Source organism: Orcinus orca, chromosome 1 (genome assembly GCF_937001465.1).
Source record: "Orcinus orca chromosome 1, mOrcOrc1.1, whole genome shotgun sequence".
Taxonomy (NCBI): Eukaryota; Metazoa; Chordata; class Mammalia; order Artiodactyla; family Delphinidae; genus Orcinus; species Orcinus orca.
In genome coordinates, this window is record NC_064559.1 from 107,668,058 (window position 1) to 107,683,204 (window position 15,147).

At 40.3% G+C, this 15,147-nt stretch overlaps 1 protein-coding gene across 3 annotated transcripts in view; it reads left to right on the plus strand.

Annotated features, from left to right (window-relative positions):
• The window catches only part of WARS2 (tryptophanyl tRNA synthetase 2, mitochondrial), an 88,549-nt gene that overhangs the window by 19,390 nt on the left and 54,012 nt on the right, over positions 1-15,147 (plus strand). The window lies entirely within an intron of this gene.

A 15,147-nucleotide genomic window follows, 5' to 3' on the forward strand; every position in this document is an offset into this window, starting at 1 on the left:
TCTTTTCCTTCACCGTTGTCTTACCAGCATCTAGAATAGTGCCTGATCTCAGCTCAGGCCCTCACAGACTCCGGTGATTTTTTTTTAAAGATATTTATTTATGTTTGTCCTTAAAAAAATTTTTTTTTACTACCATTATCTGTCTGAACCCCTTCTTAGTTTTAAAGAATCCCCTCTGAGTGAGCTTTGGTGGATATGATGGCCTATGAGAATTAAACTACGGTTTTATTATCAACTTAGCATGGGCCTGATACCCCAGTGTGTAGCTCTGGTAAACTTGATTAGGCCCGAGACTCTTTACCTAAATCCAAACCCAAAAGTTGGGATGTGAGTTACCAGCTGCCCGTGATAGAGGGTGCAAGAGATCAACTTGATCTACCGAATGAGGGAAGAGAGAGTCTGGGGAGCCAGACCTGGCCCCCAGGCAGGCTTATAGGGATGACAGAAAGGGCAGGATTCATCTGGTAACAAACATGACCCAGGCACAGTCCTTGAAGCTGATCAATTCAATGAGCCGTTCTTTGACCCAAGTAGGGAACAAGAACAGGGGAAGAAGGGAGGCTCTCCTTTCAGTGAGCATTACCTGTCATAGCAGAAATAAGTTGAAACCCGCTGCTATGTGGTAGGACCCCATTCAGCAGGTAAGAATAGAAAATCAGGAACCAACAGAGACAAAATTGGAGATACCAGATAGGCTAAAATATAAGCAACACTGTAGTTTTGTGGAAATCAAGGAGTGTTTTTAACATATGATAATAAAGAGCGTCAGTTGGTAGATTCAGAGAGATCATTGAAGAACAAGATGGAAGGGGCTGTTGGAGTGAAAGATTAAGGGACCATTACTGGTTTTAGAAAAGCTTTAGTAACTTGGTGGGTGAGAAACCAGATTATGGGGAGTTAAAGTGGTGGTGGCAACAGGGTTCTCATGGCAATATTGGGGAAGAGTAGGGAAGGGAGAAATAACTCCAGATAGGGCTAGACCTCTTTTTATATTTCTACATGATAGGAAAGAATGTGTAAAGAGATAAAGATTTAAGATGGAAGAAAGCAAAAGAAAACTGGATGGAGAAATAGTCTTAAGAACACAAGAAGGGATAAAATCAGCACAGTGGGAGAAGGTTAATCTTAGAGGGATTTTCCTCTCTAAAACAAAAGAGGAGAGAAGATGGTTATCTACATGGAACTATTTGGCAGTACAGCGTAGAGAAGATGATGCCACATGTTGAACTCAGTAAAGAACAGGAGTCATCTGATAAAAGGAAGGAAGCTCCTGGGGCTTAAGTAGACTAGAGGTTTAAAAATAAAATGGACCAGTGAATTGCGAGGCATGGGATGACAGTCATTGTACTGCAGAATTCTCAAGGGCAGGGACTGTATTTTATTACTCTTGTATCCCCACCGCATAGCACAATGTTTGGTGTATGGTTAGTGCTCAGTAACTATTTGAATGGATGGGCGCAAGGATGGATGGATGGATGGTTGGCAGGAAGGAAGGAAGGAGAGATGGTTTGTTATCTAGATGTGCTTATTGAAAGTTTATTTTAATTGAATTTAAACTACTCTTGACCCCTAATGAGGGCCTAGATGAAATTAAATATAATCATTAGACTAAGCCCATAACAGTTTGCAGTTTGGAGGACTGAATAGACGGAACCCTTTCTCTAAGCCCCCAGTTTTTTGTGTTGGTTTTCCTTAGGATGAGGGATGGCAGTGGTATTTTGTTTTGGCAATGCTGGCTGATAGGGTGAGTTGCTAGATGTAGCACACATTATTCTGCTGCTTGTAGCTTCTGGCCCAAGTTCAGAAATGTCATATTTGGGCCCATATTTGCAGTTTCAGTGGCCCCCAAGGAACCTGCACCTTCCTGCTTTTGCCTCCTCATCCAAGTTACTAAATTCTGGTAACTTAGATAGTTCAGATGTCCTTACTTAAAACTGAATGACTAGCATGTGTGTTAGGGAGGCTTGGAACCCATGTTAGGAATCCTGTATCAGATGTAATAAGGGAAGATCCAGATTTCACATTTAATGGCTTGTGCCTTTACTTCAGTAGAAGACTGAAGGGAAAGGAAGACAGGGACAGACAGCACTTGAAAAAGAAAAGAAAAAAGACTTCCAGTCTTTTATTTTTCTAAGAGAATAAGAAAGAAACTGATGATGACATTCTCATGTAGTCAGTAATTATATATGGAGCACCTGTGGTATGCAGAGGCCCTCTCCTTCAGATGAGGCTAGTAAAAGGTAACTTGTTCACTGGGAAAATTGTCTTATTATCCTTTATAAAAAGTAGCATGGGCTTGTTTTGATTTTAAATCAGTGAACTAATATTCCAAATTGATTATTTCCTAATAAAGGGAGGTTGAAATGATTCTGAAACATAACATTTCTCCTCCACTTGCCAGTTAACATTAGGAGTTTGCTATTTCATTACTACCAGGGACACTAGTAGGACCAAAGCATTTTTCTCCACGTTGCTTTTGGTTGTTCGGAAGTGTCACAGTGGAAGCCCTGGCCCCTTGAACCATAGCAGCAGCAGGTCAGCAAAGGAGGAACTAGGTTTCAAAATATTTTGTTCTAAGAGGTTATTTGTCGTGTTGAAGTCATCAGACAACATCTGATGTTGATTTTGAGATTGTTAATTTATCCTTTTTAAGGATTCAGATTAAAAGACATAGCCACATTTCCCCTCAGTTTTCCCATAAACCCCATCCCCTAATTCAACTCAAAACATCCTGATCCTGCAGCGTTCTGCTGTGTTTGTGCCCCTGCTGGATTAGGAGTGCTCCTGGGTGCCTGGTGGGGTGCACACAGTGCTTGTCTTCCAGAAAAAGGAAATAGTGCTGTATTATAGGTTAGACACACTCTACCTAAGGGCAGAACTAGTCAAAACTCAAATTGAATTTACACTATGAGCTCCCTGTATACTTGTGAATGCCTTCTAACTGCACCTTGTTAAAATAAAATGTCAGGAAATTATCACATAAAATCTACTCTCAACCTTAAGGTAAGATTGCTCGCATTCTGAGGAGAGTTGAACAACTTTATAAGAGGTTCATAAAAATAGTTTTATCAGCACATTTTATTCTAATAGTATTTTATTATAGATTCAACTAAAATTACAATACGTTAAGAATTTGGAGAGGTGTTCTGATGGTTGTAGGTATTGTTGACTAAAAGATGCCTGGCATTTACCTAGGTAACCTGGGAGGGGATAATTTGAAAATGCCCTGCTAGTCTTGTAAACATCCTTTCCTCATCCTCTTCTTCCCTGGGGCTACTGAGTGCCAGGGAAGGTGAGACCAGACTTCCAGCTCCTGCATTCTATAAGTGGCATATAGTTAGTATTCATTTCTACCTCATTTATATACATGTATAAAACCTCCACCCTGTTGATGTTAAGAATGTTAGGAAACATGGCTCTTGCCCTTGAGGATCTCACTGACTGGTGAGGGTAGTAGACTTGCAGGAAAAGTAAATTACAGTACAACCACATGCTGTAATAGAGGGAGAACAAAGCATTGTAGGTACTTATAGGAACAAGTAACTCAACTTACCGTGGGAAGATGGAGAAGACTTCATAAATGTGGTGACATCTGAACTGGGTCTTAAAAGATAAATTGAAATTTGGCAGGTGGAGAAATGCACACCAGGCAGAGAGGAGTGAATGGGCAAAGGGTTAGAGGTTAGAAAGAATATGGCTTCTTCAGGTAACTAAAAGGAGTATACAATTCATGGAGTAGAGCGGTGGAAGAAAAAGGCTGAAAAAGTACACTTGGGTCTTATTAACTCAGCAGAGCTGGTGGGATAGGGACCAGCAAAAAAGGCAAAATTGCTCAAAACATGAGAGAACTTGCAAAATACTTTGTTTATGTAAATCATCTGATAGGTCATTGGGCTATTTTTTCTGCAACAATACTTTTTTTTTTTTTTTTTTTTTTTTGCGGTACGTGGGCCTCTCACTGTTGTGGCTTTTCCCATTGCGCAGCACAGGCTCCGGACGCGCAGGCTCAGCGGCCATGGCTCACGGGCCCAGCCACTCCGCGGCATGTGGGATCCTCCCGGACCGGGGCAGGAACCCGTGTCCCCTGCATCGGCAGGCAGACTCTCAACCACTGTGCCACCAGGGAAGCCCCCCAACAGTACTTTAAAAAAAAAAAAAAATTGTTGGACTTCCCTGGCCGCGCAGTGGTTAAGAATGTGCCTGCCAATGTAGGGGACACGGGTTCGAGCCCTGGGCCAGGAAGATCCCACATGCCACAGAGCAACTAAGTCTGTGCGCCACGACTGCTGAGCCTGCATTCTAGAGCCTGCGAGCCACAACTACTGAGCCCATGTGCCACAACTACTGAGGCCCGCGCACCTGGAGCCCGTGCTCCACAACAAGAGAGGCCACCGCAATGAGAAGCCCGTGCACCTTAAGGAGGAGTAGGCCCCGCTGTCCGCAACTAGAGAAAGCCGCATGCAGCAATGAAGACCCATTGCAGCCCCAAATAAATAAATTAATTAATTTATATTAAAAAAATTGTCATCAAGATGGAAAATAAAAAAGAAAATCATATATATATATATATATATATATATATAAATACTTTAGTATAACTCAACTGATGACATTTCAATAGCAACATTTTTACCCAGTTGGAGTTCTGCCTGTCTACACAAAACAGCTCCGTTTCACTTGGTACATAGATTTCTTGCTCTTCTTCATTATTTGATGGTTAAGACACAAGCATTTGCAATTACTTTCTCAGTAACTATGATTATTTAATAGTAATATCAAAAAATAAGTCAGTGTTATTTTTCACAAAAATGTACAAGAGTTGAGGCAAGCAATAATGTCACTTGTGATAGCAAGTATTTTATCATTAATCATTATTCAATATATAGTAATTTGTCATCTAAGTAGTTGAAAAATAGTGTACTACTTTCAAGATGTACTTTCAAGCCATATGATTGAAATTGTTGAAGGTAAGAGCAGTACTCTGTTATTTACACTAATTATCTTACCTACTAATATTTAGTCATAAAGGAGAATTATGTACAACATAAAAAATTTCCAATTGGAGAGGAAAAAGGAGTCTCAAAAATGCAGAGGTAAAGTGCATTTAAAATCATTACAGTTTGAATGTAAGTGCTGATTTTGTGGTGAAGTTGTTGAAAATTTTTCACTTTTGATCAAGGCATGTTTATCAAAATAGAATATACCCATATAAAGAGATAAAATATATAAAAATAAAATCAGACTTGAAAGTTTATTGGAAAACAGTGTTTACTGTAAAAGGGACGTGATAAATATTCATTGGTAGATAAAGGCAGGTTTTTGGAATTGGAAATCGAACTAAAATATAAAAGAGAATAATTATTTTGGTTTATATATTCACAACTTGATCAACACAAAAAAGCACAAATTCCAAATGAAGCAATTGGAATTAGAGAAATGAAACTGTGATGCGGCTTTACCTTATAAATGAGATAACTGTTTCTTCAGCTTATTCAACAATAAATGATGAGACAATTTAAAGCAGAATCAAAAACTGTCATCAATTTGTATAAACAAATCAGAAAAAGCAAGGCTCCCTTAAATAAAGAAATATTCTTGAATTTTGTTATGCACAATGGGAAAACTGACTAAGGAATGTAGAATTATTTTGTACATGTATACACACACACACAGTGAGTGCAAATCAGAACTATGACGTTTCCATTAAACATGAATAGAAAATCGAATGTGGGGTGGTGAAGTTTTAGAGGAAGAGCTAAGTACTCGACTGTGCAAAATTCTAAGATTTATTAACAAGTGTGAGGAATTGGAAACTCTGAAATGACCCCCACACTGACACTTCTTTGACAACAATCTCTGCATCTGCATAAGTTACCAGTTTTTTCAGAACTTATATAAGAGGCCCAAAGATGTGACAAGCAGAAAACTGTGTGGCATGTCAAAAATATGTTGGACTGTTTGTTCTCTGACATTGTGGGCTATCATCTATAACTTCTAGAGATCTTTCAAATATAAAGAGGGATGGTGAATTAATGATCCGCTGACACTGGTTTCCCAATGTGAATTTTTCCCATTTTTTTCCCCAAGCTTATTTCATACAAAGCATTATAAGAATTCTTTCTAGGGAATTCCCTGGCAGTCCAGTGGTTCGGACTCCGCGCTTTCACTGCCAAGGGCCTGGGTTCAATCCCTGGTCGGGGAACTGAGATCCCACAAGCCGTGCGGCACAGCCTGCCCCCCCCAAAAAAAATTATTTCTAAAGAGCTTCAAAGAAAAATTATAGACACGTTTTCTTGGTTTTTAAAATAAATAGTTCACTGTTTATTATCTAAGAAAATCTGTATCTCAAAACCATTTGGACTGGGGTAATTATGCCAAAAAATAATCTCTTAAGGTTTCAAAGAAAAAAAAGTCCTTTCAGAGGAGAACAACAATAGATCACGGCAGTTCAAATAGTGTGTATCATACTACTTCATCAGAAAAATGGTGCACAGTCAGTATTTTTTTGACCAAAGGAAATGGTATTTGCTGAGTGTAAATTTACATTTTTTTGAGTGATTACAGCACAGGGAAAATTTCAGAGGTACTTTTTAAATGGAAGGAATAAATGGAGCAAAGCTAACTATGTACAGTAATTTTATGGAATCAGTGCAAATATGATCCTAGAATTTTGTTTCTCCCAGAACAAAGTAACAGCATCTCATTTAGGATTACATTCCTGTAGTTGATCTTAGCTGTTTGTTTATTTGATGTGCTCTACCCAATAATGCTTCCTGCACCTCAGCACACTACCTATGTATTATATGTGCGGTTGTGGTTTGGCCAGTCATCATAGCCAATGCAGAATGCTCATGTTCTACTCTGCCTTGCCCCAGCATGGGCTTGTGCCGCTCTGGAGAAGATGCTCAGTAACCTGGCAAGTTACAGATCCTGAAAGACTCACCATATCAGTTTACCACATTAGCCAAGTGTATTCTCTAAGGCTGCCATAACTAAGTACCACAAACCAGATGGCTTAAAACAACAGAAATTTATTCTCTCACATTTCTGGTGGCTAGGAGTCTGAAATCAAGGTGTCAGCAAGTCCATGCTCTTCTGCAGGGGCTCTAAGGAAGAATCCTTCCTGGATTCTTCCTGGACTCCTTACAAACATTGGCATTCCTTGACTCGTAGCTACGTCACTCCAATCTCTGCTTCCTTCGGCATGACCTTTTTTCCCTCTGTGTCTCTATTGTGTCTTCTCCTCTCCTTATAAAGACACTAGTCATTGGATTTAGGGCCCACTCTGATCGAGTATGACCTCATCTTAACGGATTACATCTGCAAAGACCCCATTTCCAAGTAAGGTCGCATTCTGAGGTTCTAGATAGACATGAATTTGGGGGGCACATATTCAAGCCGCTATACCCAGCAATGGAAATGCTGTAAATTTAATCTGACCTAGAATAATATCAGTTGATATATAAATATTTTTTTACATTTTGGGTTTTAAATTATAGATTCTAAAGGTAACTCTTGTGGTTTTAGTTGAATATGATATTGGCTCTAATGCTAGGATGATGAATGAAAAATAGCATGTTATAAAATATTAAACATAAGGAGCAGTGGTTGAGAGTCCACCTGCCGATGCAGGGGACACGGGTTCGTGCCCCGGTCCGGGAAGATCCCACATGCCGTGGAGCGGCTGGGCCCGTGAGCCATGGCCGCTGAGCCTGCGCATCCGGAGCCTGTGCTCCGCCACGGGAGAGGCCACAACAGTGAGAGGCCCGCGTACCAAAAAAAAAAAAAGATAATTCAGGTAGTGGTATGGAGGATATAGAAGCCAGATAGAAGCTACTGATACAGCACAGGTGAGGTGATTGGGGATTAGACTATGTTGATAGAGAGGGAGAAGTGAAATTTTGTTGGATAACATCCCTGAAGATTTAGCAATTGATTAGATAATGTTAATAATAATAGCTAATTTTTTCCAGCTTAAGATATAATTGACATTTTGTACATTTAAAGTGAACAACCTAATGGTTTGTTACATGTGTGTATTGTGAAGTGGTTACCTCAATGAAGTTAGTTAACACACCCACCACCCCATATAATTTTATATATATATATATATTTGTATATATGTGTGTGTGTATATATACATGGTGAGCACATTTAAGATCAATCTTAGCTAATATTTATTGAGCACTTTCTATGTGCCAGGCACTACTCTAAGCACTTTTTATGTACTAATGCACACTAAGTCCCCTACATAGGAACGGATCCCGTTCTGAGAGCGTGCTAAGTCCAATTTGTTTTTAAGTCCAACAAAGTTAGCCTAGGTACCCAACTAACACAATCAGCTATGTAGTACTGTACGGTAGTAGGTTTATAATACTTTTCACACAAATAATACATAAAAGACAGACACACGAAATAAAGAAAACATTTTAAATCTTACAGTACAATACCTTGAAAAGTACGGTAGTACCAGCTCTATCACAGCTGCTTTTACGCTTGCTTCCAGACATCCTGGGCTTGAAATAAAGATACTGTACAGTACTGTAATCTATACAGTACTGTACAGTAAAGTACACAAAAGCACAACCACTTGTAGAGGATGCACGCACGTGACTACTCCAGACACACAAACTAACTTACGTGATTGGACACGCAAACGCATGTTCACATCTTTGAAAGTTCATGACTTGAAGGTTCGTATGTAGGGGACTTACTGTATTTCATTCTTATAATAATCCTGTGAAATAGTACTATTAAAATGTTGATTTCAGATGAAGAAACTGAAGCACAAATACTTGCCAAAGATCACATATCTAGTGATTGAAGGAGGCAGGATTTTAACTCACAGAATCTGGTGAGGGTAAGGAAAGAATCTGGGGTGACTCCTACAGTTGGGAAACTGAGTGGATGGTTCTCTCATTAGCCAGGATTGAAAATACAGACCAGCAGGTTTGTGGGGAGCAGACTGGAAGGTTATGAGTCAATAGATTTGGTTTTGGATATAGTATTAAGTTTGAAGAGCTGCTGGTGGGAAATCCAAATGGATATGCCTTGTAAGTAGTTAATAATAAGTACTAGAAATAATATTTAGTGTTAAAATTTATCTTTTCTCAAAAAGAAAATACTGTGTTTTAATGTATACATTGTGCAGCTGCGGTAAAACATGAAAAATTGGTGATACGATCTCCGAGCTCTAAAAAACTAAATGAGTGCTTTTATCTGGGTGAAAAATCTTTTTGGGTGTATTCTCATGTCCTTTTTACACTGTTAGGTAAGTAAATAGCTATTTTACCTGGAATTTTATGGCATTTTTCAGCCAAGCAGAAAGAGGAGAGGAATTCATTTGTTATGATTTGTACCCACCGATCACAAGTGAATTTACTTCATTACAAACTCCCCTTACCCTCTCACCCTTTGCTCCACACATTCCACCAAATACACCCCTGCCTGCTCTAACCACGGGATATTCCAATTCAAACCCAGCAGTTTATGGGAACTGCTTTTGTTGAAATCATTAAAGAAAGAAAGGCCTGTGAGTTCTCCTTCCGAAGCACTGCCTTCTGTGACACTGTTTTCTGTGTCATTTCAGTCTCATTAATCAGCGTTGCAGCAAGGTAGACATTGTGCTGTGTATTTTACTGTCCCCAGCACAGCAGCTCCTGCGTCTCTGCCCCCAGGCCGACGCATTGGGGAAAAAGAGAGAGGGAAACCATCAATCTTCCCAGTTGCACATGTCAGCAGTGATTCTTTCCGCCTTCCTGTTGGCTGTCTCTCTCACCACCTGTGTTTAGAATTAGCACTGAAGCTGCTGCCCAGATGAATAAGAACCACTGTCCCTGTCACCTGCCCTGTACGGGCTACCACTTCTAAATGAAAATAAGAAGTACACAGGGCAATTATCTTTACTGTGAATGGTGCAAGAGAAAGAATCACATATCTCCTTATAAGTTCATTATAACATAAAATTAAAGCAGATTTGAGGTCGTACATTCTAGGAGGTAGCATCATTTATTAGATCAGAGGGGTAAAAGCAAATAATTTCTTGAGTGCCTTGCTGTATTCTCATAGTCTCCCTCTGAAGTATCTACAGAGAGTCTGGCCTCGAGGGGAGGCTGCATGCTGGCTCCAGGCATCCACTCTGTCCTGCAGTGGATCCCTTGCCTTCACTCACCCACACCAGCTCTCTGGACCAAATGAAGTATATACAGCTGAATTTGATCTATTTATGTTCAAGTCCTGACCCCACTATTTATTAGCCATGCACTACTCACTGAACCCCTCTGTGCCTCAGTTTCCTCATCTATAAAGCAGAGTTGATAATACTACCTACCTTATAAGGCTTTTTGTGAGGATTAAATGAGATAATACATTCATAGCTCTTGCTAGAGTACTTTGTACATAGTAAGCACTCAATAAATATTAGCCATTACTGCTGTTAACCTCATTGTTCAAATAATAAAACTGAGGTTCAGAGAGATTAAATAATTTGTGGAAGGTGCTAGGAGATGTAGAAGGAATCTGAACCTAGCACTGTCTGATCCGCAAAACGGATGTCTTTTCTATTACACTATATTGTTTCCGTTCTAGTTCCATCTTACAAATAACTTCATGTGTGAGCTTAATAAATCACTTCACTTTTTCATGTCTTTATTTCCCATTATGTAGAATGAAAATGATAATAACTGACTGACATTCCTGCTGGTAGGAGACTCTTGTAATTATATGTCAATTAATTATCATCAAGTCATATGCAGTAAAACTAGGCATATTTTTTAAGTTTGGCTGCAAAAAATGTTCATGCCCTTAAAAAAAAGTTAAATAGTACAAAAGTGTCGAAAAGGTAGTCATTGTGTATTCCCAATCCTTGGGGTAAGTTAAATGTGTATCCTTCTTCCTTGTCAGCAGTCATCTGTTTAACAAATGTTTATATAGAACCACTGTGGGCTAAGCATTGTTCTCAGGCCTTGAGGAGGGTGCTATTATTATACCCATTTTACAGATAAGGAGGTCCTGTGACTTGCACAAGGAAACACAGCTAGTATGTGCAGAGCTGGTATTGGACTTGGTGCTCTGACTCCAGAGCTGGGACTGTTCACCTCCACTCTGCTCTCACTACTTACAGTCTTCTTATCTGCTGCATGGTATTCCATCATATAAAAAATAAAATTACTATTTATTTTATATGTTCCCTACTAATGGACATTTAGTTGCTTGTAGTTCTTTTGCTATTAAAGAGTCATATGGGGAATGCCAGGTGTCCTTACATTCTAGTATGATTATTTCTGTAGGACAGATTTCTGTATGTTGGATGGTTGGGTCACAATATTTAAGCACTTAAAATTTTGACCCCCATAAATGATCAGATAATTTATGGAGAACATGCTAGGCACTAAGCACTTTACACGAATAAACTCATCACAATACCCCCCCCATCTACCCTGTGAGATTGGTATATTATTATCCCCATTTTGTAGATGCTCAAGAACATATAAGTAATAGAGCCAGGACTTCAACCCAGGCAACCTGGTGCTAAATCCTGCTGCTTAACCATGGTAAATAACCAGACAAGTTATCACAGTCATATTTTACTGCTTGACTTTGTCATTTTTCTAACTTATTCTAAAGTTGACTTAACAATATGAGCTGACAGGAGGGTCTGAACAGAAGCAAATGCTTCAGTTGAAACAACCCTGGGGGTTGTGTCAGTCTACAGGTTGGATGATGAGAAAGAGAGCCATGGGTCACTGGAAAATGAGACTTCTTTCTCCTAGTAGTGGTCAGGATAGTCAACAAGATTTTTTTGGTGAAATATCTTTATGCCTGGAAAATAACTTTAGAATCTTTTTCTCTGATTTTAGTATTAGTACCTTGTAAGAAATTCACACTGTCTCTCAAAGGTTCAGAACACTTGAGAAGTCATGGAGTTATTTCATTTGCTGGGTATAAAAATTTCTGGCAGGGCTTCCCTGGTGGCGCAGTGGTTGAGAGTCTGCCTGCCGATGCAGGGGACACGGGTTCGTGCCCCGGTCCGGGAAGATCCCACATACCGCTGAGTGTCTGGCCCGTGAGCCATGGCCGCTGGGCCTGCGCGTCCGGAGCCTGTGCTCCGTAACGGGAGAGGCCGCAACAGTGAGAGGCCCGTGTACTGCAAAAAAAAAAAAAAATTTCTGGCATCTCGGCTTTGCTTAGCCAAGGCCACCAGTTGTTAGTCCAGGTTTTCCTCAACCAGCTGAGCTGACCATGAGACCTGCCTACAGCTGCTTGAGTGTTGGATTCAGACTCTCTTCAGGGATTGGAGGGAGTTAGAGAGTTTGCCACACAGGGAGATGGGTAGAAAAGAGCATCCTATGCAGAGAGAATTTTGTATTTTATCCATGACAATTCTGATGTCAAAACCTTCTTAGTGGGATCATTTTCTTAGTGCTGTCTGGGCTACCCGTGCTTCTTAAATCCCTGAGCCATAAGGATTTATGCAACTGGGCATTGTTAAGTCAATTTACCTAACGGTGGAAGATGGTATGCTTACTTGTCACAGGTGTCTTTTCTCACCAGTGTAGACACACTAGCCACATCTTCATAAGCTGTTGACCATAATAATCTGCTGACCTTCATGTGATACTAGAACTGCCTGAAGTCAAAGGGGCCTCTGACCATGCATTAATACATAAATGCTCAGGGATTTTATTACCTTGAAATGTAAATTATAAGCAAGTGAACTTTTCAAATTTTTACACTCTATTTGTGTGTGTGTGTGTGTGTGTGTGTGTGTGTGTGTTCCCATGTTTCCAGTCAGATTGGCAGTTTTGGAGAATAATTATGTAGTAGTTGGCTTGGAACAGTGGTTTTTCAATCCTGGACACACAAAAAATCCCGATGCTCACGCCAAATCCCAAACTGATTAAATCAGAATTTCTGAGGATGGGACCCAGGCATCGGTATTTTTTTAAAGCTCCCAGGTGATCGCTGTACAGATAGGATTGAGAACTGGTGGCTTAGAAGGTATCTTCTATTTTTTATCCATAGTGTTTTCATCTGTACCTCATTTTATATAGTTGAAGTGAACTTTAAGACTAGATATTGGTGTCCCAAAGCCCGTCTCAAACTGGAGCAGGCATCAGAACCCCCTGGAAGGCTTGTCAAAGGACAGATTGCAAAACTCTTGTCATTTCTTTTCCTGGGATAAGTCCACCCATAGAATTTCTGAGTCAGTAGGTCTGGGTCGGGGCCCAGGAATCTGCATTCCTAACAAGGTCCTTGTTTGGGTGATGTTGCAGGTACGGAGACACACTGGGAACCCCTGCTCCAATGCCTTCCTTCCACCTTCCTTCTGCGCCTTTGTTGCCAACAATGGCGGCTGGGGCAGCCGCCTCCAGGACAGTCCATATACACACAATTCGGTGTTAGGAGTGCTAATCATGCTGAAGGACGTGCCCACATGTTGCCCCACCTCCAGATTATCATACATCTGATTTTTAAAGTCTGTATGCAAATACAAGCTGCTCTTCCTACCAGATTGCTCCCCTGAAGCAGTTTCTGCTTTAAAATCAGAGCCACCACAGGGTAGGTAATTCTCTAGTATCCCAAAATAGAACTTGGATTTCACTTTCCCACAGAAACAATTTTATGAATGGTGTTTAGGTGCAGCTGAAATGGTGCTGTTAAAACCATTCTTCAGAAATACTGTGGGTTCAATGAGGCTTCCACGGGCGGCCTTCCAGGACCGTAACTGCCATTTAAAGAATTGAGTGTCTGAGTTTCAGAAAACCAATTTTCAAACGAGCTCTCAGAACATAACTTGTTTAGGAACTGCCTATAACTGGAACATCTGGTTCATTTTGTGTATAGTTATTTCGCCCTTTACGTGGAGCCAAAGTGGGGAGTAGGAGTGGGAGATTTGTCATTTATTCCACTAACATTTATTAGATCCTCACAATGTACCTGACACTGCTATATACTGGGGATATAAAGATGAAAAAGGCAGCCCCAGCCCTAGAGAGCTCATATTCTAGGTGGGAAAATATTTCCTAAGCAAATAAGAAAATATTTACCAAGTTACCCGTGTGATATGTGCAATAATGAAGAACCGATGAAAGAGGGATCTGTTCTGCTTGGAGAGAGAGACTGACTCAGTGTGTGTGTGTGTGTGTGTGTGTGTGTGTGTGTGTGTGTGTGTGTGTGTGTGTGTGTGTGTGTGTGTGTGTGTGTGTTTGGTAGGGAGAAGGTATGTTTAAGAGGTTTAGAATCAAGGAGAGATTGTTAGGCCTTGAAGACCACGGGGAGTTCTCCAGGCAGAGAAGGGGGCGAAGGACATCCAGGATGAGGGAACAGTCTGAGTGCAGAGGGGAATGAGCGATACAAGAATGGCAAGTAACTAGGTCAGCTTCTCGTGGAGGATGATGGAGGACAGCTGGGAAGGGGATTAACTGCCACATAAACTTTGAACCCTAACCCAGAGGAAGAAATGAGAAGACTTAATGAGTAGAGCTAAGTGTGTGTGGTATGTGCATTGTTGTCCCAGACTTTTTTTTTGAGAACTTTCTTCTGTATATTTCCCACTACCCTGAGGAAGAACATTTTTTTTTCAACAAACTATTAATATTTTTTTTTCTATTAATATTTTTTAAATGTCCTGAATCAAGTTGTTTTCAAACCTGTGCTCCAGGAAGCCCCTCAGAGGCTGGCAGGGGTGAGGGCGGACAAGCCCGCAGGGGGCTGCCTACTGGGGCTCCCTCACTGACTCCTGTTATCCATACACCAAGCATTTCTTTGGGCTCTTCTACATATTAGACATGTCTGGTAAGAATATTACATTTGAAAATGGGCATGTAACTAAAAAAGAGACATCTTAAAACCACACATTTAGTAACAGTCTGAGGACTTAGGTGTGGAGAGCCAAATCTCTCAGCGGCTGTAAAAGGAGGAATGTTCTCAGATAGTCAGCTGAAGATGGGACCACCAGACAGGCATGGATCTGTGACCAAAGATAATGGGTAGGATATACCTTTATTTGGCCACAAAAGGCAATGATAAAATCATATCTTTCCAGCATGATCTCTCTAACACTTTAAGATCAATGTTCATATTTTCTTATGAGGAAAAACTAGTATTTTCATAAGCATTTCGGATCATTCTTTATACTTTAAAAAT